Here is a 25381-nt window from a genome sequence, read left to right on the forward strand (position 1 = left end):
TGGCCATGAAAGTCTCTGACTTCACATAAAATAAAGACATGTATGTCTGCTGGGATTTTGTAAGGGTTGGGGTTTTTGGGGTTTTTTGTTTTTGGACACTGTTTTATTTTGTTTTATTTTTGCTTCACCTGAAGAAACCTTGCCCACAAGGAAAGCCCAGGGTAGGGTCGCCATGGGTGGGAAAGGCCTTGAGGGCACACAACAACAACAACAAAAACAACAACAACAAGAGGGAGATCAAGAAGAGGGAGGCAGAGAAGGCGGGAAAGGAGGGCGGGGAGAGGCGCATAAAAGGGCTGCTGAGGCTTGGCAGTCTCTCTGTCAGGAGGCTCTGGAGCCTGGCTGGCTCTTGTTGCGGGAGGCATTGGCGGAGGCCGGGGGCCCGCCTTGGAGGTGGGTCCTATCCCCGCTGCCGCCGCTGTTTTCCTCGGCTCTCGGTGCCAACTCTCCGCCTGGGCAGAGCGAAGCAGGAGCAGCCCCGGCGGCAGGGAAAGGACCCGCTTCCCACCCGGGAGACCTGCTCCACTCCTTGCCATGAGGCGCCCGGATCCCAGGTGAGCCTCCTCCTCCTGTTCCTCCTCAGCATCAGGCTTTTTTAGGGGAGATGCCACCATCTCCTTTTCTTCTTGGTGGGTGCCTCCAAGTCCTCTCCAAGGCTTGGCAAGGTTTCTTCGGAGGGGGGTTTGGCATTGGACATGGCCATCCCCTGAGGCTGAGAGAGTGTGACTTTTGCCCAAGTGGGTTTCCATGGCTGAGGGGGGGATCCAGACTTTCCACAGTCACGAGCCTCTCTCTCTGTGTGTTGTGGTTTGCCTTCAACCCCTCATGGCGACCCTACGGAGGGGTTTTCTTGGCAAGGTTTGTTCAGAAGGGCTTTGGCCATCCCCTAAGGCTGAGAAAGTGTGACTTGGCCCAGGGCACCTCCCCTGGGGACTTCCTAGCCGGGATTCGAACCCAGAGTCCAAGGCTCAAACCACGACGCCAGGCTGGCCCTTCCTTTCAATGGAAGCTGAAGCTGGAGGCGAAGGGTTTGCGGTGGCTGCCATCCTCTGGCGCGATCACAGCCCTGGCATTTCAGAGGAGTTTATAAGGCTGCATCCACACTGGAGAAATAACCCGGTTTGGCACCGCTTTAACTCTTTGTCCGGCTCAAGGCTATGGAATTCTGGGAGTTGGAGTATGTTGTGGGCCCAGAGCGGAGCCAGGATAGTTAAAGTGGTGCCAGACCGAGTTATTTCTCCAGTGTGGATGCAGCCCTTATGATGAGAAATTTTGAAAACACCCCTCTCCCCTTCTCCTCCATCAACAGCCACCAAGATTGGAACCCTCTTCATCATCATAACAGGGATGTGTCAACTTGTAGTCTTCCAGATGTGGATGAACCACAGCACCCATCATCCCTGACTGCTGGCCAGGTGGGCAGGAGCGGATGGGAACGCCAACCCAACACCACCCCTGGAAAGCCATGGGTGCCCCCAGAGTGGTTTCCAAAGCCTGCCACCACAGCTCCGTAACATGGTTTAGTCTGAGGAACTAGGCTGTAGTGGATGGGTACTTTGGCAGCAAGGGTGGCAACATGTCCTGCTTTTCTGTTTGAGGGGCTCCTGGGTTTAAAATAGTGTCTATAAAGATCTAAAGAAGAAAGAATCCCAAGGAAGGAAAACAGGGACCTATGATGAACAGCTTGTACCTGCAGTGACAGCCAGGATCATCAGTTTGAAATGTCTTGTCCCTATTATTTTGGTACAACACAAAAAGTGTATGGTATTACATTTCTGTTGAGGTGTAATAGTGCATTTCAAAATGTGTATATAGTTGTTGTGTGCCTTCAAGTCATTTCCAACTTATGGGGCTTTCTTGGCAAATTACTTCAAGGGGGGGGGGGGTTGCCATTGCCATCCTTTGAGGCTGAGAGAGTGTGACTTGCCCAAAGTTCCCCAGTGGGTTTACATGGCCAAGCTGGGATTTGAACCTGGTCTCCAGAGTCATAGTCCAACACTCAAACCACTACACTATGGTTGCTCTCGTGCATACAGTAACTATTTCTAAATATGCATCCGTGCCTATGTTTTTGGATCTGTAGCATATGCACCTTTTAAGAAACACTGTGTATTCTGTCCTTTTGGGGAGGAGATATATATTACTCTTTTCCTCCCTACTGCCACCACTAAATTTCTATCAGAAGAGAACAAGGAGAGAGCAGATTTTAAAAAATGAAGGGGCGAAGTAATAAGGTTAGGGAGCAGATTGTGTATACACTTAGCCTCAAAAAGTAGTAATGAAGCAAAGAACTGAATCTCTAATGCTGGCACCAAACCTATTGGAGGAAGAAGGCAGAGATTTCGGTGGATCTGAAAAGAAACGTATTTACATGACCATCTGGTTACATGGGAGTATATCCCATAACATTCAATAAGATCTACTTCTGTCTAGACATGTGTAAGGAGATGTGGTGCTGAGGCATTTTAAAAATGGAAATGAATTATAGATGGAAGTATTATGTCTGAATCAGGTAGATACTGTAATTAGGAAGCGGCATATTGCCAGCAGCTTCCCGTTGGGAGAAGGTGGAGTGTTGAAATTTAATAGGAGAGCATCCAGAAATAGTGAGATGCTACTTGTAAGATCTAGGACTGAGCTGAAATAAAGTAGGATATGCAAAGGTTGTAATACTGTCAGGTTACGCTAAAATGGAGTAAAGGCAAATACTATTTTTTGACAAGCCTGGCACACTAATTTTTGAATGAACCCAAGACTTCAAAGTGATTCTTGGTTACTGGTGCTTGTTGATGTAATCCTTCTTTGTGTTGACATAGGGCATTACATTGAGAAAAATCAGGGATTATCGTTTTATGCAGATAAAATGGGTGGGGAGTACTGGAACTCTGAATGCACTCCTAACCACTGACATCCAAGCTCTTCTGGGACAAAGAACACAATAAACACAACTCTAAGGAGCAATGGAGAGAATCGGGTATGTTTGTTGTTGATCTTGTTGTTGTGTGCCTTCAAGTCAGTTCTGACTTATGGCTTCCCTAAGGTGAACATACGATGGGATTTTCTTGGCAAATTTTTTCAGAGGGGGAGTTTGCCCTTGCCTTCCTCTGAGGCTGAGAAAGTGTGACCTACCCATGGTCACACAGTGATTTTCAAACCCTCAATTCCCAGTGTCCTAATCCATCACTCAAAGCGCTATATTATGCTATGCTGGCTCTCTTGGGTATGTTTAGCGTGGAGAAATCTGAGAGGTGACTTAATAGCCATTGTAAAGTATTTGTAGGGATGTTATGTAGAATATGGACCCAACTTGTAGCAAATGAATTAAATCAGAAATGTAAGCAATGTATTATTTTAATAAGATACTATTTCCCTTTTACTACAAATAATTGTGTGAAGAAATAATTCAAATTATGAGAAAGTGCTGATACACAAATCTATGAATCAGATGAGTGAAAAGGAATAATAATGATGTCAAGGAAACTGGTACAATTTATTTCTTTTGTAATTAAATCTTATAGTAATACAAATATCCCCCCCCCCCAAAAAAAAGAAGAAAATGGAGCCAGCTTTTTTTCTGATGTGCCAGAAACTGGAACACAAACCAGAAATTCTTTCCAATATTTAGGCTGAATCTCTTTTCTTGCAATTTTATTCCACTGGTTTGTGTTCCGAAACCGTGCAAGGGGCATGTATCACAGATAGATATGAAAGAATTTCTTGATTGTGAAAACAATTCAACCATGGAAGCGGCTACTTTGTATTTTCCCTCTTTGGAGGTCTTTAAACAAAGGTTGAATGGACATCTTTCAGGAGTGCTTTAGTTATGTATTCCTGGACAACTGGACACATGGGCTTGGTATTTTTTTCATTCCAGTTTTTTTAATAAGCCTTTATTAAATTATTTTTGACATATACAGTATACAATTCCAGTTGATCACTTCAAAATTTGGTGCCTACGTCATGAAGATTTTAACAAATTAAAATTTATCTGGGCTTCCTCCCTTCTTTTAACATACTAAAACATGTATGTTATCATTTGCAACTTTATATTATAATCACATACAAAATATTGCAATTTGTAGTGTTTCTGTTGGGGATTGCCCCACTCCAATCCATTCCCATCCATTATCATTAGTTTTCTGTCCTCCAGCCATGCTTATTCATCATTGCATTACTTCCTTTTTGTCTTCTCCCCAACACCTCATGTTTCTCTCTCTTCCTTTCCCTCCCCCCCCCTCCCTCTTCCCCCCCCCCCCCCCCCATTGCATACACACATTCATTTCAGACTTTCATATCTATCTGTGATACATGCCCATTGCACTGTTTTGGTTACATAAGCAAGAGTTCTCAAAGTCTAGACATTGGTACTGGCATTTTCTGATTCAGGTTCTTGGTAGTTACATTTCTGTGTTTCACTGTGTTTCTTCAGTGAACATAAGATGGTGTACATGGTTGTCCATCATGACAACCCTGTAGGATAGGTCTGTCTGAGAGAGAATGACTAATCCATGACCACTCAATGAGTTCCCTAGCTCACTGGGGACTAGACACTAACTAGATCTTCCAAAACCTAGTCCAGCCCCTTTAACTGCTGCATTACATTAGCTACCTTCTATCTAGATTGTGGTCATAAGTAAACTTAGAAAAATCCAATGATGTTCATGTTTGACATAATCAGCATAGAGGCATAGAATAGTCAATAAGATTAATTTTATGAATCATACAGCATTTCTAACTGTAGTAGCTTCTTTCTCTATTTTTAATAGTGTTTGCTCATTATTATTCTGTTTCAGTGTTCTGTGTTCTACTTATTGGCCATGATCCAGAGTTTTGTACATTATCTATATGTGTTCTTGGACACTCAAACTACAGCTAAGAACCTTTACTTTATTAGTAAAGTCATATGATGAGACAACATGACTCATTGTAAAAGACAGTCATGCTTGGAAAGTGTGAGGCAACAAGAAAAGACACAGGAGGATAGACTAAGAACTAACACACAGGAGGCCAGTTCCCAGAATCCGCTAGCCAGCATAATCAGTGGTTGTGGGGCTCAGAGAGTAGCAGTTCAGAGAAGTAACTTTTCCAAGCTCTGACTCAAACAATAACCTCTCTGTAAAGGATTGTTGAGGATAGGGTGTCTTGTAGATGTCTCATTCATAGGGTCACCATACCTTGAGATGGACGTGAAGGTAGTTAATGACAAAAATTCAAGGGCAGAAATCAGCAGCCCGGTTTCTTATCTTCATCTAAAAGAGGAAGGAAAGTGACATTGTGTTTCCCATATATTTTCCTCTAGAGAGTGGTTGGTTCTTTCTTTTGAATCCCCCATTCAGTGTCAGGCCCTCCAAAAGTAGAACCAAGGAATGATAACATCCAGTTCACACAAACCAGTTTCCATGTGCACATATCTCATCATTGGGACACATGGGATGCACCTGTGGAATTGCAAGGATACTCTAAGCTCAGCAATTCCAGCCTGCTTCACACTACTGAGATCACCAGCTATATATTTCAATCTCTACAAAAGAGGATACCATGGATTACAATACAGTAGACTCTTGGTATCCATTGGGCTTTGGTTCCAGGACCCCCTCTAGATACCAAAATCTGTGGATGCTTAAATTCCATTGAATACAGTGGAATAGTGAAATGGTTTCCCTTATATAAAATGGCAAAGACAAGGCTTGCTTTTCAAGCTGTGGATGGTTGTATCCATGGATGAAAAATCTGTGGATACAGAGTGTCGACTGTTACTATCAGAGCAACAAAATAGTGCTCAAAATTTTGCAACAAACACTTTTACCATACATGAAACAAGAAATGCCTGTTGCCCCAATATGGGCTCAGAAAAGGAAAAGGCAGCAGGGATAAAGTGAAAACATAATTTGAGAGCAGGCTTTAATTTTGGGAAATTATTTCAAAATGCTATGGTTGAGAGTGTCGGGAAATGGTTTCAGGGGTCAAAACTCCTCTGTTCTGCCTAGAATTTATCACTTGGGTAGAATATCATATTCACTTAATTTTGCCGTGCAATAGCATACATTTCCTGCTGCAAATGTAACAGTACCTTCCTCTACAGCATGGTTGGAAAACACATGGCCCTCCAGATGTTGTTGGACAGACTTCAGTTCCATCAACTGGAACTGAATTGGCCAGGGACAATGAGGAGTATAATCTTCAGACAATACATGGAAAAAATGCTTCTCAGCAACATCCATTCCACTCTTTTTAAATGCTTCATTTCAAGCAAATTGATAAGCTGAAAATAAAGCATAAAATTTGAACATGTTCATGCAGAGCTAACACTTGTGGAGGTGTGTGCAGGTGCTATTGCAGATCATTTGCTCTGAGAATTGATTAAGAGTTTTTGTAAGCATAGAACTTATGATGCTCTCACGCAGATAACAAAACATTTTACAATCCAGTCACAACAGGTGTATTAAAGATGCTGTCCTATATTTACTTAATAAGGACTTCATCCCATTAAATTTGGTGCTACGTAACTTTGTCATTGTTGTTAATTGCTATCCAGTCGGCTGCAACTTATAGTGATGATTTGAATGGGAGACTTCCAAGACACCTTCACTAATAGCCCTGGTCAGATATTGTAAACTCAGGGTTGTGGTTTCCTTGACTGAGGACACCATCACACGGAGGAGACAAGCACCATGAAAACGTAATTAAAATGTGGTACAGTATGCCTTACGCAGCTTCCAGCATACACTGGAAGCTGCATTGGAAGAAGTGGTGCCACACGCCAGAAAGAGTAATGGCACGTGTGCCCATGGTGTGCCCATGCTGCCATGCCGCCACGAGCATGAGCCCCATTGGCTTTAATGGGACTTGAGCTTACATGGAATTTCCCTTACGCGAGGGGTCCGGAATGGATCCCCCGCGTAAGGGAAGGGACTACTGTAATAGTACGATTGGGGGTAAGATTATCACACTCCCATGCTCTTCTCCTGTTCATGTCCTGTGTATAAGCTGTAATGGACATGTGTTTGATAATAACAGAAAATCCCATTATTACCCAAAGATGCTTCCATTACAGTTTACACATGGGACATGAATAGAAGTGTGCCGGAGTGTGATAATCTTCCCCCCGATCACACTATTACCATGTTTTAATCACGTTTTCATGACACTTGCCTCTCGCGTGATAGAGCCATTAGTCTATCCTCCTGTGTCTTTAATTGCTACCTCACACTTTCCAAACATGGCTGTGTTTTGCAATGAGTCATGTTGTCTCATCACATGACCAAAGTACAATAGCCTCTATTTGGTCATTTTGGCTTTTAGGGGGGAGTTGAGGCTTGATTTGGTCTAGGGCCTATTTAATGGTCACTTTAGCAGTCCATTCTACCCCAGAACCACATTTCAAATGAGCTGATTTTCTTCTTGTCTCCTTTATTCATGCCTAATTTTTAAAATGATAGACACTATAAAATATAATGACATGGACAGTTCTGACTTTTATATTATATGATATATCTTTACATTTGAAGATCTTATATAACTTTTTCATTGCAGGCCCCAAATTTCTAATTTGGATTTCTTGATTAGTCTTCACTTTGATTAATGACTGGGCAACGTTATAGTCTTTGATTTTTTAATGTCTTTGGGACTTTCCACACAGGCCCAAAGACTGGTGTTCCTCCCAGCCTCATGTTATCCTGTTCAAATGACACAGGGCATTAGCACTGAGCTGGCACTGGGCAGACCAGATGTGGATCCACTGAATGTGTCCCAGTCCCAGGTCGAAGGAGGCTTAGTACAGATCAAAATGACCCACCATTTTCCATGGAATTTCATTGAAACTGCATGGCAAATCCCAGCAGACCAGACAGCCCTGCACGTTCCTTACCTTTTTCCACCATCACTCCTACTGAGAAGACCCCCATTGCAGCATCTGATGTGGAAACAGGATGCCTGACCATGTGGGTGCAGTCAGGTGCCCTGTTTCCACATAACACATGGCAGCAGGGTTATTCTTAGTAGGAGCAACTTCAGAGGAAGGTAAGTGGTGTGCAGTGCTGGCGGGTCCATGATGTAGTGGTGGATGGGCATGTAAACACCTGCCCATCTCCATGGTGGACTGGGGACTGACACAGGTTAGGACCCAGGTCAGGACAGTACAGGTTTGGCCCATGCTGTCCTGGTCCATCTGCTCAGCCCCTTCATCATCCACTTTAAAATTATGTAAATTATCTGTGATTGTTATTTTTCTTTGCTTAATATTCAACTGTAATTCTACTTTTTCATTCTTTTTCTTGTCTTAATGCAATAATCATTCTGTTTTTGCTTTTTTAAAAATTAATGTGATGTCATCTTGCACATCTTTCACAATTTTCACACTTAATTTCTCTGAATCCAACCCTGCTTTCTAAATATATATTCTGCATATATATTAAACATATATGGTGATAAAATACAGTTTTGACTGACCCCAATTGGAAAACATTCTATTCCTCCATATTCTGTCCCTTCAGTGGCTTCTTATCCAGAGTGTATCAGGACAATCTGATGTTGTGGCACACCCATTTCTTTTAGAACAAATAGTGTTTCGTGATCTACAGAATCAAAAGCTTTGCTATAATATATAAAGCACAGGCTGATTATCTTCTGGAAATTTTTGATGTGTAGCACCGTTTGTAGGTGGCGGCGCTCCAGTGCAGCAAAGAGAGGCGCCGAGGAGGCACCTCTTTTTGGCGATCTGCACCCCGCCTATAATTAATGGGGGAGCATTCATGACCACTCTAAATGGTCTATATTTATAGTGTAGTGGGTAACATCCAATGTGTCCCCCTGCCTCCTTCACGGAGTTTTTAAACCAAAATTAGATTGTGAAGACTGCTTTAGCTGTGGATTCATGCAATGTCAGGAGCATTGGATAAGATAAGCCTTGGGCAGGTTCCTTCAGACACTGTGATTCTCTATGCCTGCAGCTGCTTTGGGCCCCCCTCCCCCATGAAAAGTTTTGCCCCTCTTTTTGTTGCAGCCTTTGCTGTGGCAGCAACAGTTGATCTTTTTGTGTGTGAAAACAATACATTGCATATCCAATGTGCCTTGTTTTTTTCACCCAAGGCAAGATATTTGTGGTGCATGTGCCTTGTTTGTAAGGCTAATGGCATTGCTGAGAAGGTTTCAGGTGTACTGTTAGTCTGCAAAAAAGGATGCCCTGCCCTGGTAGGTTCCATGGAGGACCTGGCCTCTGTACCTGTGGAGGTCATCCAGTCCTAACTTAGCCTACCCAGTCTAGCCTAGCAGAGTACCAGCAAAGCAGAGTAGACAAGCATCATCATGCTATTTTTCTCCTAATTTACAAACACAAAGATACACATTCCTGTTGGTGTGGTGAGAAGCAAAGTTTAGCTTCCTTAAGGTAGAGGGTGAAAGAGATAGCAAGGTCTGGTTGGAACATTGCCAGCAGCTTCAGCTTACCTACCAAAGCATGTGGGTAGATGAGATGAGCAGAATGGAGAAAATGAAAGGCATCTGATTGAGGAGTGAGAGCTAACAGAGGGACATCATTACTGAACATTATTAATAAATTATCTGTGATTCTCTAGCATAAAATAATATTATGTCAGCATAGATTATATTCTGCTTTGAAATATCATTTCCCCCTTCTTCCCAGAATGCACAGATGAGCTATCTGTCCTGATTCTATTTATTTGAAAATAACATTGGCCCTGAACTTGAAACAAGGTTTTTCCCAAGGATAATATCTGATAAATCTAATAAAAAAATCTGTAGGTGGATGTTGTTCATTGCCTCACTCCAATATCTGTTGTAAAACCAATCTGGTCTCATCATGTGGTTTATAGAGATGCCACATCCAGTCTAAATACCATCATGCCACTCCTACATTCTTGTCGCTTTATCTTATTTATGAAGTTTTTTGTATCTCAAGTTACAGGATGCTTTGAGAAAATATTTTCAGTGAATGAATCAACATATTTAGAAAGAGGCGCTAGAGAAGAATTTGGTCTTGAAACAAATGACTGGATTGTCAACCATAGCTTGTGGTTAGTTTATAACTCTGACATGTTGGGAAAGAGGCAAATCAAAACCACTGGGTTGGATCACATGATAAATAAACCATGGTGGCAAGGTCTTTGGTTTATTTAGTACTTCTACTGGTCAAGTAAGAATATGTGGATATGCATGGCATGTTATTTGATCCATATAAAGCAGAGTCCTGCTTTGTCACAATGACATAGCCATATCCACTTGTAATGCAGGAGTGGGGGGGGGGGTCTTACTCATTGACCACATTTGCTCATTGTTACAAGCCATGATGTGGTTTATTGAAAAATGTCTTGTTCGGTAAGAACCCCTCTCTGTTACTAAGCTATCATTTGTTGACCAGTAACAAACTGTTATGGATCCATAGTTGTTGGTGGTGTATGAACTCTGGCATGTTCAAGCAATGGCTAAACTACAGTGGGCTGTTTCTGGCTTCTTTTACTCCAGTGCCCACCTCAAAATGGGAACTGACAAAAGAGTTGGACTACAGAAGAGAAACAAGCCAGAAATGTGGAATACAAATCCACTCACAGCTTGTGTCTTTAAAAAAGTTTTCAAAGGCACCAGAGCCCTGCTAGTTCAAAATGTAGGAGCCTCACATAGGAGCAGCAGGTTTCTTAATCAGTACCTCTTCTGGAAGCCTCACTAATAGTCTAAATATCACATACCTGCTCATAGAGGTAGGAATAGATAGGTGATATCCATTTCTTCTCTGCATGTTGCACAATATCCTGGAAAAGCAAGAGAAACATGAAGATCACAATGAATAATGGATAGCAGCTGCAACCAAGAATTCCTGTGTTTAGTTTTTTGTGGGTTTTTTGGGCTATGTGGCCATGTTCCATCTTATAGGACATGCCCACATAGCGCGAAAAACCAACAAAAAACTATGGATGCCAGCCATGAAAGCCTCCAACTTCACATTCCTGTATTTGTTTGGAGTTGTTCAGTACTCATTTTGGCCCAACTACCCATTGTCCCCATGGGTGTGAAGTCATGTGGATTTCCTGCTGATGTCCATGTGCTAAAGATAAACTATGGCTGGCAGGACAATTCATAACCATCCATGAGAAGGTGCTGCAGGAACTTCCATTTGTGGCTAGCATGTCGTCAACGGCTAGTCTTTTGACTAGTCATGCATATTTGACCAGCAAAACCTAAACTAGAGTAAAAGTCATAGTGTTTGCCTGAGCTTCTTCTTAATGCATCTAAGAATGTGTTACTAACAGGATCAAAATAGTGTGAACCAGTTGCTATCCAGTGTTTTCTGTTTGGGGGATAGTGCTGCTATCTATAGAAGCAAAACTGTTCCATAGCTTTAGGAGGAGTGGCAGAGCAGGAGGACCTGTAGCCATAGGTGTTTCAGTGCTCTTGAAGAGTCTTCTCTTCGTTCATATAACAAGGTTAATGCAAGTATCACATATGCCACTGTAATATACTGATTAGGGATTTGGTCTAGGACCCAGATGACATGGATCTTTCAGGCATAAAGTTCTTTGAGTGATCTCAGTCACTTAACCTAACAGGTACTTCATGTGCTCCTTGACCTCCTTAAAGAAAAGGGGGGTAGGTTTTGGAATGGAGTTTGGTTGTTGTATGGATGGAACAGAGTTTCAACCTCTGCAGTGATCAATATTGTGAAGGCATAAGTCCAATGGTCCAATTACACCATTGTAATTCACAAACAGGTTGCCAGCCAATGTTCTCAAGAATGATCTGTCCTGTGGTCCCACACATACACACTACTTAGGGTAGATGCCTGAGTGCTTTGTTTTGACAGTACGACAGTGCACTGTGATTTTCTCATGGTTGTTTATATTTGATGTCCTAAGACAGAGATTTTACAGAGTTTGAAGAAAACAAGGGGATTCTTCTATCCTTCCTTCATAAAATAATTACACATGTTGTTCTTCTGGACTGTTGATGGTTTGAACAAAGTGCTGCCTTTATGTAAACTGTCCTTTTTCTCAAGCCTTCCTTTGGAGATCCTAGTCCTTTAATAGAGATGGATGTGGTCTTGGGTGTACAAGGCCTACATTGCCTACCTAGAGCTATTGCCACAACACCTCCAGTAATTTATCCTTTAAAAAAAAACAACAAATAAGCAGGAAGGCAGGCTAAGAGCATGCACTTTGCTCTTACTGAATTATGCTTCCAAGAGTGCAATTCAGCTTGAAAACAAGGCATATGCACTTTAAACGGTAAAGTGCTGGCTTAGTCTCTAGTCTTATATTCTTTTCTTCTCCTGAAATTTGCCAGTGCAGTAGCAAATTTGATAGCAGCAAGTGGAACAATGGGAGGGGGAGAGAACATAAAACTGGACATAGAATGTAACCAATGACCATATAATCCCTACCCCCTTTCTGTGGAGATAAGAGGAAAGTGATGTATTGACATGCCTAGATTTATGACAACTATGATCTTTTGCTGGGTTTATATACAACCCCTCCCCCCAGCTTCTGTATATACACACACACACAATTTGGAAGACAAAACCAATACAAAAATCTCAATCACTGCTCTAGGAGGAGCAGCCCATTTCCTCAAAACACCCCCAGTTCCTGAAAGGACCAGGAAATCAAAAAGTTGAAGAGCTTCTCATTGCAAGTTTGGAATGAAAGGTGGCAGTACAACTGTCCTAGGTCAAGAATTGACCCCCCCCCCCCCCTTGCCTACTATAAACTTGGATGGTCTGAATGGTCTGATGGAATAACACAATGTGTTGTCCTGGCAGAGTTTAGGGTCCAATTTTCCTATCCATAGGAGCAACAGCTGCATGGGGTTCCATTCAATATTACAGTATTCAGTTTAATCTAAACAGAACCTCAATAGCCACTTTGCTGGTTATCTCCTATTACACACCCATTTCTAATTGTAATGGATTTTTAAATGTATGATTACAAAATTAAGAAAAAGAAATGAGAAGGGGGGAAACAAAACAAAGGGAAGAGGAATTACATAAAATATGAACAAGGGCTAGGCATATATATTGATATAAGTGACTGTGTTTCCAAAAATACATTTTCTTGAAGCTGACATCTATCAAATACACATTCATGCGTAAGATTCTCTGTTCACTGAACTATAGATGGTGAATCTTTATCTTGTCAGCAGATGTCTGTTTGCAACAATAAAAGCACTCAGGGTCCAACAGACATCTGGTTTTTCCTTTCCCCACACAGTCCAGTATAGTTATGACTGTGCAGTGCATATATTCAAAGTTATGGAAGTCCAGTGCTGTCGTAACTTGGAGTTATGCCAACCTTGTGGATTTAGTTCCAGTAATGTTCTCATCCATTTGGATGAGAGTAAGCTTGCACAGTAAATCCATGAACAGATATCTCTCAAACATTACATTATTAGGATTATCAAGAGACAAGTAATGTAAGGTAGACATAGGGAAAATAAGAACCATAGCTGCTTTTAATTGCTAACAGGTTTTGAATAAAGCTCCAAAACTGAGATACCTCCTAAAACACTGCCATCTTCTATGACACGTATTTTGGAACAGAAATAGCCACACAGTTTACAGAATGAATAGAATTGCTGTTTCTTCATGTGTCCTGATAGAAACAGGGGCATAAATCTTAAACAGAGCTTTCAGTTTTTGTGTTTTGAAATACTGTACCTGTATTTTATAAGGTAGTGGTGTGGGATAAAACAAATATGATGTTTCCTCCTGACATTCTTTCCTCAGAAATCACTAGCAGAGATGTTTAGGATCAGCTATGGAGGATCTCTCTCATTTAAATACAGACATTCACACAGGTCACCATTCAACATAGAAATTATATTGCAAACATAGTATTACTTTTTGTTAAAATAGATTTGTGCAAAAGTCTAAAATATTACACAAATTGCTTTGTGCTCTAGATAAATAATTATCTTATTTGTTTCTTTACTTCCATGGGACCTTAAGTCCTTCGCACAATTCTGTGACAAAAGGATCAGCAATAGCAACAGCCTGAAAAAAGCCTGTTGTCAGCCTTTGCCAAAATCCCTCAAAGTTTGGATCTACAAGGAAGTGTTTGGCACATCTTTAGGACAATTGTGATCCCTTGACCTAAGCCAGGATGTCCTTCTACAAGTTGGAAATATGTTCTAAATTCAATACAGGATTCTTCTGCAGGCTTTGTATGATGAACACACCAATCTTAATGTAAGTAGGATATTTGAAAATCACAACCCAAATAGAAAAAAGTTAGGGCAGACATTTGGCCATTGTCATTCCCTCCTTCCCCCCCCCCCCCCTCCATTTCTCCATGACCAACTTCCCAACATCTTTTGCCCAGCAGCAGCATAAAAATTGTCCTGGAAACTGGATGATGGCCATTAATTAGACTTGGCATATTTTGATTCACTGATCAGTTTTCTATTTAATTTTTTTCTTCAGTATCCTTTTCAAATGTCTTCAGAAAATCTTTTAATTTTCACGAAGAAAGGCATTGTTTTATTCAAAAGAACTATGACTCAGGCACTCTTTGAGAATATTAAGGTAGGTGAAGACAGGCAAGCTTTGTGGTTTCACTTACCATAAACAAGCAGTCTTGCTGTGCTGAAAGTCAATCATAGTTGACATACAAACTATGTTAGATACTTTTGACATGTATTATACAGAGTTTAGACATTTTACTTTCTTTCTTTTTTTCAATTACAGCTCCTAGGATCTCCCAGCTAGCATATCTATTGGCCATAGTGGCTGGGTGTTTCCAGGAGTTCTAATCCAAAAAAGTAACTTTTCCAAGCTCTAATACTGCACACTTAGATACTAAAGACACCTAATATAGTTGGAACTAGAGGAAGGATTCCTATTTGTGTTCTGTTCCTTTTATTCAAACCTGCCCACTTCTTACTATTTTATGCATTGTTATGAGAAATGACAGGCAAGAGGTGCAGTTACAGCAATTTTTCATTTTCTGTGATAGCAGCATCAGATTTTTACAAGGATGAATGACCAAGGATCTGGGACACTTTGAGCTCTGGAATATTTGAGACATTTAAAATCAATACAATCCATTATAATACTCAATGTATATTGCATGCTAATACCAGTGCAGCTTACTTCAAGGCTGCATTGATATTTAGGTTTTTATAATAGCATGTTATCATAACTCTTTGTGCCTCTGCAAGCCCTGTGATCTAAAAACATTCATCAGCTGCATAAGACCATATGGTCACAAGGGAAAAGAGGAAAGGACCATGCATTGCTGACCTTTTGTGCTCTTCCATGTAATCGCCATCTCTACATCAGAATATTAAGCTAGAGTGCTTTATGGCATCTGAATATCCTTGCTGAATCAAGTCAGCAGAATGTCTTTGCTGAGCAACATATTTCAGACAAGGAATTTGTGAAAGTGATCTGCTTTGCCTTTCACCATGTATTAGCTGAGTAGACTTGTCTCTGTTCCTTTTATCGGGCTGTGACATACATTCATAATAGTATCCTTAATCATTTTCCAGCAGAGGCTTGTTCCAAGATTTAGTCTTTTGCTAATGTGACCATCATGAAATAGTGTGCTGATTTCCTGACCAGGATTAGTGTGTTCTAAACATCCTGATGAGTTTTTGTCCTTTCCACCCCTGAGTTTATGCCTTTATCATTATAGAGAAGAATGTTTTCAAAAATATATTAATGCAAAGAAATGTTTAAGACAGTCTTCTGTCTGTAAATCTTCTTTCTTCCATAGTGGGATGCTAACTTCACATTTTAGTTGTCCCAGTTCTTAATGTTCTCACCTTATTTGCATAAACTGTTAGAAATCCCACCCACATGGGTTTATTTCAGTCACAAAAATGGGATTGTGAACTGCTGTTTTTCCCTGTAATCTACAAGAAGTTTCCCAACTCTGTGCCCTCCGGATATGATCACTAAAACCCTCATCATCCACAGCTAACTTGACTGATGAAATTTAGCACATCAAGAAGTCACCAACCTGGGAAAAGTTAATTCATTATAAACTTAATTCCCATTGATGCTAGTAGGCTACTTTAATAATTCCAGATTGAAACCAAAGGGGCAAAAAGATGGGCAAGAAGGAGCAGGCATAAGCTGGTCCCAGCCCGATTGCCCTGGGCCCATGGCGAACACATGCCATAGCCCCAAGGGGAAATCCAGCAGCAGTCCCAAATGGACTGTGGCAAGGGGTAGAAAAGATCTGTTCCTTTGGGGGCTGGTTTTGGGCCACCTTAGGTAGTCCAAGGCAACTTCTGGGTGTCCCTAGAGTGGTTGGAAGCCACCCCATCTGCCCATGTGCTTCAGGCCAAGTTTCTTTTTTCTTGAGAGACCAAAGAGGTGGGCAACTGTGACCATCCAGATATTTTGTCGTGCCTATAGTTCCCAGCAGCCTTAGCCTCCATAGCCAATGATGAGGGATTTTGGAACATGCAGTCCAAAATCCACTAAAGGGTTACAGGTTTTTACCGGAAGATACCATCATCTCATTCGTGTTACAGTAGTAAACTATTTCATTCTTCTTTGTTTTTCAGTGGATAATACAATCTGCTATTTTCTAACATGTTTTCTTCACTGTTCATGCTTTTCAAAAGTACATAATTTCTTGCCACCAAGTGGTTATAATTATAAAAGACCAAAAGGAATGTATAGGGTTAGAACTATGAACTTGGTCACATGGTTTCATGTTCTCTATTGTAGAAAAGAGAACCCTACTTGTTTAAAAAATGTTATCGTGCCATGGAGAATTCTGGACTAGATTCCTCTGATCTTTTAGTCTTGCTCAGGAGTTCAGTTCTAGTACAGCTATAGTGTATGTCTGCACTAACACCAGTGACAGAGTGCACTTGGTGACATCTTGATGTGTTTTCATGGAAAAGGCTAGTTTAGAATCTTGTAAGGCATTTTTGTAAATGACACTAAGGACTTTATCACACCCTTTTTTGGCATGTTACGGGTATGAAAAGAGGATACTTGTGTGCGTGCACAACCCCCCAAAATGGATTTTACGCGTGAAATGTTCTGGTTGGAATTCTTCCGACCGATCAAAATGGTGCCCGTCAGCACTGAACGGGGATGGATTGCCGCAATGGAATGGAATGGGGCCTTTTGGGGGATACTTTGACGTGCGGTAAAATCCATTTTGGGGCAGTCACGCAAGCACACGAGCGTCCTCTTTTCATACCCGTAACGTGCCAAAAAATGGGTGCGATAAAGTTCTTAGAATGATATTTGAATTTCTGCACTGAATGAAAAAGACATTCATTGGCCAATGTTCCATGTTTGTTTTTAAAATATATCTCACTTTCTGTTATACAGTATTTTAAAACATTCAGAAATTATTCACTTTTAAAAAAGAAGGTGCTGTTTATAGCATGTAAATCTTATAGAGTGCTATTGGGTTTAATCCCTTGCCCTCAGCTGAATTTACCTTTAGTGTTATTATGACAATAAAATGAAATCAGGATATATTGCTGCCCTGAGGCAATAGGATGGCATATCCAGGCAAATTCTGGATAAGTATTTAGTAGCATACTGTAATCTGGCTAAATTCTAGGTCTATTCTTTGGGAAAGTGGAAATTATGAGCATCTTGGTTTAAATAAAGGAATGAGTGCCTAATGTTATCTTCATCTGTCTCTTGCTCTATCATGGAATCCTTCATACAGAGTAGTTGATAGTAGGTGGCACTATGAGGGGAGAGGTAAATGTCCAGTTGATATAAGCCTTGACCCTTTTTCTCTGTGCATATGTCTACATCACATGTTTATTGCAGTTTGATAACCACTGTAACTGTTATGGATCCATGCTATAGCATCGTGGAATATGTAGTTTGGTGAGTAGTCCAGTAGAATACTTGTTGTCATTGTATGCCATCCTAGTCATTTCCATCTTGTAGCAACCCTAACATGAGCCTATCATGGGGGTTTCTTGGCGAGATATGTTCAGAGGAGGTTTGCCAATGCCTTCCCCTAAGGCTGAGAATATGTGACTTGTCCAAGGCCACCCAGGGGGTTTCATGGTCAAGTTGAAAATCGAACCCTGGTCCAGTAGTCAAACCACTTGGCTCTATAATCGAATTCTATGCCACACTAAATTACAAATCTCAGGATTCCATAAGAAGAAGCTATGGGCAATTAAAGTGGCATTGGGCTGCTATGACTGTGCAGAATACATTTAGATGTCTTGGTTACATTCATGACAAAACATTGGGAGAGAAATTTGTTTTTTGCTTTTTAAAGCAAAAATATGGGAATTGGGTGTACTTTTATCTTTTCCTCTGACAATAGAATTTGAGCTTCAGTCTTACACTGAGTTACTGTACTTCTTAGCTGGATTAATTAGAAAGTTAAGTCATTATTTAGCATACACATTAGTCTTTCTTTGGCACTTCTACATACCCTAATATCTCAGTGTAGGAGAGAATAGAGCTTTGCCAAAGATGTAACTGCTTAATTTGGGAATAATCCTATTAGGTGCCAGTTGAAATATTGTACCTGCAGTGTTGCCAGCTCTTTTAAAACTGAATCATAGGGCTGTTGGAGAGAAAAAGACATCTCTTTCCATCTTGTCCATGGAGCATGGCTATCTAGTACCAGCCATTCCCAAATCCCCTAATCCAGATTAATTTACCACATAGGGAACATGGGTGACTGGCAGATAATGGCTGTACCAAGCAGGTCAGCAACAGATGAATGTTTTTTTTTTTAAAAAATATGCTGAATCATATACACTTGTCCCTCCACATTTGCCAAGATGAGGGGCACAGAACCCCTGTGAAGTGGAAAAAATGCAAATAAATAACAAGTACTTTTTAACCTGAGAGAACACCTCTCTATGAATTTCTAGGTCCTCTAGCAGAACTCTGTGGTCAACATCTGCCGTACTTTGACCATAGAATCATGTCGCAGGACCTATAAATGCATAAAGAAGTGTTTTTTCTAGGAATCTTTAGGCCCTCCAGTGCAACTCTATGGTCAACTTCCAGCAGAATTTCTCGGGAGGACCTAGAGATTTTTAGAAAGAGCATGTTAATCAAAACTGCAAATAATCAAATCCGCAAAAGTTAAAGCCACAAACGTGGAGGGCTGAGTGTAGTACATTATAAAGCAGCGGTTCCCAACCTGTGGGTCGCAACCCCTTTGGGGTTTCCTAAGACCATCGGAAAACACATACAGTCATCCCTCCCTATTCACGGGGGTTATGGTTGGGGGTCACCACAAGATGAGCAACTGTATTAAAGGGTTGCAGCATTAGGAAGGTTGAGAACCACTGTTATAAAGGATGTCAGTAAGTACATAAGAGTACTTACTGACATGCATAACAAATGCCCGAAACAGACTGGGCCAAAGAGGAGGTGTAACACCACCCTTTGAGTGCTGGATCAGGGCCATGGCAACCGCATGCTGAGGCCTCAATCCGGCTTTTTTCTGGCACAAAAAGAAGCAGCAAAATGCCACTCTTTTTTATGCAGAAAAAAAGGTGCCATTTCCGCCACTGCTTCAGCTTTTCAGCATTCCTGCAGCATGCAGCTTCTAAACACCATGCCACCGGAGTGCCAAAAAGCTGGCTCTGTGTAAAAGGCCAGGTGGCTTCATGGCAGTTTCCTGCCAGCTTGGGGACATGCGTTGTCTGCATGCCATGCCCCCAAGCCACCGGGAAGCCGGTGTATTTTGCTGGTCTGTTCTGGCCCAAAGACACCAAGGATTATTTTACTTGCATTGAATATTACTAGATAGTTAAAACCAACTAAAATTCTCAATTTTATTTTTAAAAAAACCAAAAAAACAGTAAACCAGACTGTGTGGCTTAAGGATTTGTATGTCTCTTTCACACTGTGTGTGTCTATTTGTCTGTCTCTTTTTGAATAATACTACCTTCCATGGCACTGTGATAATAAAGAAGCCATTATTCAAAAGAAGGGGACTTTGATTATTACTGTTATTACTGAAATTGCTTTTTTGGAAAATGTGCTTGGTTGTAGCACCCCCAGTATTTATCTCAGAGCCTCTTACATGTTGAAGAAACCACATTCTCTTCTTTATTAAAGACATTGAAAAGCTCCTAATATTAATGAGTCATTGAGTTCCCCAACAAAGCAGAGAAAACAAGTCATAATATTCTTGATTCTTTTACAGTACAATGGAGAAAAAAATCTCCACTGCTCAAGACACAGGGGGCAAGGGCAGAATCCCACCACCAGACTTTAATGTTTTCTGAAAATATAACAAATAAAGCTTGCTAACTTATTTATTTATCCACTTTTTTTTTTTATTTGTTTATTCCTAGTTCAGGATATTCTGAAGTAACAAATGTTATTTTAATAATAAATATTTTCTCCATTAAATGTTGTAGAATTCAGAATAGATGGGGCAAACAGGCATTTCTTGTGAATACTGTATATACTCGACTATAAGGGTACAGTTTGGGGCCAAAATGGGGGGTTTTGGTATGACCCATGCATACGTCAAGGGTAAAACATGGCGGCTGCACTACCATTGGCAGCAACAGGTTCAAAGCAGCTCACAATTTAAAATGCAAATGAAATATGAGGGCTTGAAGAAATCAGGTGGGGAGGATAAGAAAAATAGGCTCATGATGAGTAAAAAAAAGTAAAATAGACTTACAACAGGCAAGCAGAGTCTCCTTTGTTCCTGGGCTCCATGTGTGAGCCCCAGGACCATTGCTCCTTGCCCCCAAAAGTCCTCCAGTGTGCACTGCCACCACCTGCGGATGCCTCATCAGACCTGCCTTTACAAGGGGCTGGGAGGGGGCCTGGGCCTTTTTCCAGGCTGGGCAGAATCCCAGCTCCACATCGGCAAACGCACAGCCTAGCTGCATAGCCTCTCCTCCTCTGTTACGTTGTTTACCTCCAAGTGGCCAAGGGGCTTTGGTGGTGGGCGGCCTTGTCTCTTTGTTGTGTTCTCCTCATCCTCCTCTATTGCATTGGCCATTGAGAGAATGAAAGCCTCCAGGCCACTCTTTCCTCTACCCTCTTTTTCCTTCTCACAAGGCTGCCCACCTGGCAAAACCCTCAGGCCGCTTGGAAGTGAATGATGCAGAGCAGGACAAGGAGGAGGAGGCGGCAAAGAAACAAAGCTGCCCTCCCACCAAAACCTCCAGGCCTCTTGAAGATGAATGATGTGGCAGAGGACCAAGAAAACAATGCTGCGGGCAGGTGGCCTTGTCTCTTTGCCGTGTCTTCCTCCTCTTCCTCTGCTGTGTCGTTCACTTCTAAGTGGCCTGGCCACTTTACCAAGTGGACAAACTTGTGACGACAAGGAGGAGGAAGAGGAGGAGGATGGAGGAAACCCCCAGGCCATTCAAAGTTGAATGACACAGCAGAGAACAAGGAGGACAACAGGGTGGGTGGGCATCCTTGTCTCTTTTCCCCATCCTCTTCCTACTCCTCACAAGACTGACTGCCCAGCAAAGCCCCCAGACTGCTTGGAAGTGAACAGCACAGCAAAGGAGAAGGAGAAGGAAGAGAAAGAGAAAGATGCGGAAAAGAGACAAAGCCACCCACCTGCAGCATTGTCCTCCTCACCCTCTGCTGCAATGTTCATCTTCAAGCAGGCAGAAGGCTTTGGCAGGTGGGCAGTCTTGTTTCTTTATCACTGCCTCATCATCATCATCCACGCCGTTCATTTTTGCGCAGCCTGAGGGCTTTCACTGTCCCAATGGCTGATGCAATAGAAGAAGAAGAGGAGAATGTTACAAAGAGACAAGGCCGGCTGTCCACCAAAGCCCTGCAGCTGCTTGGAGATGAATGACATAGTGGAGGAGGAGAGGCTATGAAGCTGGTCTGCATGCTCACTGACACTGGGCTGAGGTTGTAGCCCAACCTTGAAAGAGGCTCAAGCCCCCTCCCAGCCCCATGTAAAGACAGGCCCCATGTAAAGAAAAGTCAGTGGTTGAAACCCGTCAAGAATTCACTATTGATCTAGAAAGTTGTGTTTTTTGAGAAAGGGATTTGAGAGGCAGTGTAAGGAATGGAGAGAATCTGTATTGGTTTTGGTGGCTCACTGGCATTGTCAGTTGTTCTGAAGAGGTGAGCAACTGTGTGGTGGAATTGGGACCAGCAATGATCTCTTGTCATTTCTGGTCATTCTTTATGTCTAGTGGAATCAGACGCCTGGAGAGGGGGGGAGGCCTGGATAAGCGAAACACTGCAACACTTAAGCAGTTATCATTGACTGGAAGCCATTTTCAGATGAGAAGTCACCTCAGAAGTGGCCAGTGGGAATTTAAATGAGAGGAGATTTGGGGGAGTATCAGGGAGGCACAAAAGCATGGGGGTAAGCCTTTCCTCATCCCGTTTGTATTAATTCTGCAGAAATGGTGAAAAGACACTTAGTGCATGTTCTGACATGTATCCCTTTCTTGTTAACATTAATTCACTTATATGTTCTAGAAACTGTCAGCTCAGCTAAGGAGGTGGGGGAGCCACTGAAGCTGTATACGCACTGCAGTTCGACACCACTTTCACTAACATGGCTTAAAGTTATAAATGTCTGGGATTTGTAATTCGTTGTGACGCCAAAGTTCTTGGACAGAAAAGGCTAAATATATTACAAAACTACAAATCCCAGAATTACATAACAATGAGTTAAAGTAGTATCAAACTGCATTATTTCTACAGTGCAGATGGTGCCTGAATTTCATAAGTGATCTTTTCTCAAACTGGATCCTTATTAGAGTGTGGGGTTCAGGTTTCATAGCCCTGTCACAAATGTTTCTTTGTTTTCATGCAGAGTATTTGTAAACTTCAGAAAATTCACTCTGAATATATGTTACACAGAGAGATATAAAGTAGCACTTAACTTCAAAAGAAGATTTAATAAAGAGCATACCTAAAGACTTTTTTAAAAAATAAACTGCACATTCTGCTTCTTATTCTGGAATGTCATCATTTTCTTATATCATTCATTCTCAATAGATGGGAAACAGTCTTACCTTGGTAAAAAAAAAAAATAGCTTGTCTAGGTAATTTTAAAATTCTTCTGCCTCCCACACACATACACAGAACATTTACACGGTCAGACATCTTGCAATGTCACATTTTCCATATGTGATAATTACAGAGTCTTTTAAAGTGGCAGCAGAAGTAATGATTTAGTACATGAGAAGCACGGGTACTATAAAAATTTAGGAGAGGGTCCCATAGAGGGGACCAGTTCATATTTCCCCACACCAGCATGGTTACTACCAAAACCAGCTTCCAAACAACTTCAGGATGACTTGAATTTACCATCTTTGTGGCTTATATGAAGAGGGCATCTGCAAGAATCCAGCACTACATCTCCTTGAGAACAAGCATTGCCAGCACAGATACCAACATCTGATTCAGCTGACCTATGTGGAAAACCAACTTAGGCACGTTACAGACCGCCCTTTTGGGGCGGCCTGTATCTGGCCCTTTCCCCGCCAGATCGAGGCCTCAGCTGCCACAACGGCAGCCTCTGAGGCCCCGACCCACCGCTTTCCAGGCCGCGGGGAAGTGGCAAAAGACCGCTTCCCTGCGGCCTGGAAAGGGGTGTCCTTGGGGCTTCATGCCCCAAGGACACCTGACAGTGGCAGGGACAAACAGAAAGGTGCCGCTCGGCCCCCTTCTGCTTTGCGTCGCTGGTGCAGCTATCTAAAGGCTGCACCCAGTGACGCAAAGCTGGAAGGAGCTCCAAAACAGAGCTCCTTCTGGCACCGCGGAAAGGGCGTCCCAGGCGCCCTCACACGGCGCCAGTCGTCACTTCCGTGCCGCTCCGTTTGGAGGCGGGGCGGTCGTGACGTACCAATGGCGGTGCCCATGTGTATAGGGCACTGCCATTTTGTACGTGCTCAGCACGTACTAGGGTTAGGGTGTCCGGAAAGGACGCCCTTTCCTAACCATAGTATGTGCTTGGCATGTACGTTCGGTGTGTCTGTAACGCGCCTTAAACACCTTCCCATACAGCTATGTTTCTTGCAGGGCCACATAAATTGGGCCTCAACACCTTTGGCATCTTAATGATTTCTGTGCAATAGAATGCACCACTGTGAGCCTTCTCCCAATACAGATATTTTGATATAAAATATCAGACAAAAGAGTCTAGTATCCAATGAAAATAATTTTTATAGATGAGTTATATATGAGAAATGTCCTTTGTAAAATATTCTGGCAGTATGTACCCACCTTTGCTGACAAGATCTCCTGTTTTTTGTACTATGATTCTCATTTACCCCAGCTAACAGTCAGGTGTGATGGGATTTGCAATCTAAAACTTCTGGAGGGCACTAGGTTGGAGAAGACTGGTATGCAATTCTAGGCTGCATCAATAAAAGTATAGTGTCTAGATCAAGAGAAGTAATAGTGCCACTGTATTCTGCTCTGGTCAGGCCCCACCTGGAGTATTGTGTCCAGTTCTGGGCACCACAATTCAAAAAGGACATTGAGAAACTGGGGCGTGTCCAGAGGAGGGTGACTAGAATGGTGAAAGGTCTGGATGCCTTGCCCTATGAGGAACGACTCAGGGAGCTGGGGATGTTTAGCCTGGAGAAGAGAAGGTTAAGAGGTGATATGATAGCCCTGTTTAAATATTTGAAGGGATGTCATAATGAGGAGGGAGCAAGCTTGTTTTCTGCTGCTCCAGAGAACAGGACCCGGAACAATGGATGCAGGCTACAGGAAAAGAGGTTCCACCTCAGCATTGGGAGGAACTTCCTGACAGTAGGGGCTGTTCGACAGTGGAACAAACTCCCCCGGAGTGTGGTGGAGTCTCCTTCCTTGGAGGTCTTTAAGCAGAGGCTAGATGGCCATCTGTTGGGGATGTTTTGATTTGGATTTCCTGCATGGCAGGGGGTTGGACTGGATGGCCCTTGTGGTCTCTTCCAACTCTATGATTCTATGTACATCTGTTGCTGTTTAAATATTTAGTGACAATGGCTGGTGCTCGGTTTCACAGTCCACCAGGTATTATTTTTTGTGATTGTCATGCTGTCTATGGTGACTTCATTCAGATGTTTTGTTGGTCCATTTGGAATTGCTCCCAGTGTCTGTCATTACTGGAACCATGATTGTTGTTGCAGTTATTGTTATGAGATGTATTTTTGATCTATTCCATATATTAATAGATGGAATAATGACAGCCTCTATTGAATACTAAGTCAGATGTGAAGTCGGAGGCTGGAATCCATACTTCTTTGTGGGGAGTTCTCTGAAGATGCCAGCCACAGATGCTAGTGAAACATCAGGAACTCTTCCAGAACACAGCCAAATAATAATAATTAAGAATGTGTTATGTTAGCAAGTAAGCTAATTAGCATGTAAGCTAATTTGCCCCCAACAGCCTGGGTACTCATTTTAGCGACCTCGGAAGGATGCAAGCCTGAGTCAAGCTTGGGCCCTTTTGCTGGTCTTGAACTC

The 25381-nt window shown here is 42.1% G+C and overlaps 1 protein-coding gene across 2 annotated transcripts in view; it reads left to right on the forward strand.

Annotated features, from left to right (window-relative positions):
- Nucleotides 1-335: 335 nt before the first annotated feature.
- Nucleotides 336-25381, forward strand: part of AMIGO2 (adhesion molecule with Ig like domain 2) — a 30741-nt gene continuing 5695 nt past the window's right edge. Inside the window, exons 1-2 of one of the 2 annotated variants that reach the window (XM_042470254.1) lie at nucleotides 336-554; nucleotides 2859-2974. The gene's annotated coding sequence lies outside the window, so the exon portion shown is untranslated. The remainder of the gene's footprint in view (nucleotides 555-2858; nucleotides 2975-25381) is intronic. The other variant, XM_042470252.1, reaches the window with a different exon arrangement.

Source organism: Sceloporus undulatus, chromosome 5 (genome assembly GCF_019175285.1).
Source record: "Sceloporus undulatus isolate JIND9_A2432 ecotype Alabama chromosome 5, SceUnd_v1.1, whole genome shotgun sequence".
NCBI classification, from domain to species: domain Eukaryota; kingdom Metazoa; phylum Chordata; class Lepidosauria; order Squamata; family Phrynosomatidae; genus Sceloporus; species Sceloporus undulatus.